Below are 2382 nucleotides of genomic sequence, written 5' to 3'. Positions count from 1 at the left end.
TTTTCCCCCCTTTTTTGATATTAATATAGTGACAATAAAATTTTTTGGTTAATGTTTGTGTTTTATCTCTTTCATACATTTACTTTCAACTTTTTTGTGTCAGCTGTTGGTTGATTTTGTACTTTTCAACCAGTGTCACTGTCTTTTTATTGGAGTCCTTAGTTCATTTTTTGTTAAGTTTCATTACTAACAATGTTGGATTTATCAACATTTAGTGTTATGTTTCTTTGTTCTTCTATTGTAGTAGCCAAATAATTTGATCATTCCAGTTCCACCCCCATTAATTAGTACTCTCATGGGCCCTCCCTGGTGGCTCAACGGGTTAAATCGCAGCACTGTGAAGCTCGCCATAACTGCTTCAGTGTTAAGTTTGATCCCTGGCCAGGAAGATGGCCCACATGGCCCAGCAGACCTCTCCTGTCTCGCCTGCTGGTCCCTGCAGCAGTATACTTCATTGATCTGTCTGTTCTGCTCCCCACTCTGTCTCTGGTAAATCCTCTCACTGCACCCCTGCTCCCCACTCTGTCTCTGGTAAATCCTCTCACTGCACCCCCCCCATCTCTAATCTACACTCCAGTTGTTGTATGCATAAATAAATAAAAATATTTTTTAATAAAAAAAGTTCCTGAGTTAAGTCTCATAGATACGGATGATGTTTAATGTTTCATATTTTCCTGACATATGATTTGTTTGTAAAACATTTCTTTAAACTTGACGGTAAAATTAACTTTAGGGAGAACATCTGATGAGTCATTGGGAAAGTAGGGGTCTAGCCTCATAATGTCTCTCTCTTCATAGTTAAATGGGAAGAGAAGGCCTCAGGACAAAGTAAATGGATTAGCTACTACTTGACATACAAAATTATTCTACATACTGAAAAACAAAAATGCCTTTTACAAAATAAAGAATAAGCACATAATGACCTTTAGCTTGGCTTTAAATGTGTAACTACAATGCTTTTATTTCTCATGGCTCTTCTTCTGGTATATCTTCATTTGGGAAGAAAAGAGAATCATAACATACTGCGTTTTTCTTTTCTTCCATTAAGATTTACTTATTTATGCATACAAGAACAGCAGTCCAGGCTAGAGGTGCAGGGGGTGAGAGGATTCACCAGGGACAGAGTGGGGACAAGAACAGGCAGATGGACTGAACACACTGCTGAGGGGAGCAGCAGGGAGACAGGAGAGGTCCGCTGCGCCCTGTGTGTGGGTCAGCTCCCTGGTGGGGATCCAACGTGTGCTGAAGCAACTGCAGATAGCTTCATAGTGCTATTGTAACAGGGTGGCCCCTAGGAAAAAGGGAAATTCCAGGTGCTTGCTCCATGTGGCTTCCTTAGGTCTCCTCCTTCTCCATCCTGCTTCATTCTCTCTCCTTTTCTCTCCTTTTTCTCTGCTCAGCTACACCCTCCTCCTGGGTGGGGCAGGGAACCTGGAACTTCCCTTTTTCCTAGGGACCCCCCTGTTACACTATCACAGTATGAGAAACACTAGAAGACTGTAGCCTCTTCCGTAGAAAAGAGGTTCACTAAAGCCTAGGACTGGTATCCATTTCTGTGTTCACAGCAGCTTCCTGTCCAGGGAGCTATGAAAACGTTGTAAATTCTGCAAAGCCGAAAGGCCCACAGAGCCTCCAAGAGGAATCTTTGGAGAAAGGAACGCTACTCTTGGCACCTCCATACACATCTTCCAAGATCCTGCGCTGGGGGCGACTGCAGCGCTAAGATCCCCCCAACAAACGAAGTCAGTGCTATTTTAGGGCTTGTCTGCTGTGTATGAGGCACAAGCCTGAACAGGAGGTACAGGGCGCACAGGGAAGGCAACAAAAGCTACAAGCTTTTCCTGAAGCCATATGGAGGGCGGGGGCACGGGGGGGGGGCTGGAGGGGACCCCCTAATGGCCATGGGAGACTTGACAGCAACAAACAAGAGCCATACGGAGATCCTGATTTCTCAGAAACTGTAAACTTTAAAGTGAAAAAGAAATTTAAAAATCGACGCTAGACCAATTTCGACCCATTTCAGGTTGGTCACCGCTGGGCTGTCATCGAAGCATCAGGGTATGGCACAGCTCACAGACTCGGCCACACACGATCCTACAACAGTGCGGGCCCTATCGCCAACCCCCGAGGCTCAGGTCAGCCCCACCACGCACGCGGGCACGCGCCACACTCACCCCCGCAGCCGCGCCCGCGCGCCCCCCGCACCGCCCCTTCCTCGGCAGGTGACCCCCGCCTCCACCTGCCCGGGCCCGCCGGCGGGCACCTCCCGCACGGCGTCTCCACTCACCCCACAGAAAGCGGCGACCGCTAGGCTGGCGGGAAATGAACCAGAAGGCGGCGTTCACCAGGTCCCCGCGGCCGGGGAGAAACGAGCCCCAGAAG

This window comes from Condylura cristata, unplaced genomic scaffold, assembly GCF_000260355.1.
Source record: "Condylura cristata isolate star-nosed mole 26May11 unplaced genomic scaffold, ConCri1.0 scaffold00028, whole genome shotgun sequence".
Classification (NCBI taxonomy): Eukaryota; Metazoa; Chordata; class Mammalia; order Eulipotyphla; family Talpidae; genus Condylura; species Condylura cristata.
This window is presented reverse-complemented; position numbering follows the sequence as displayed.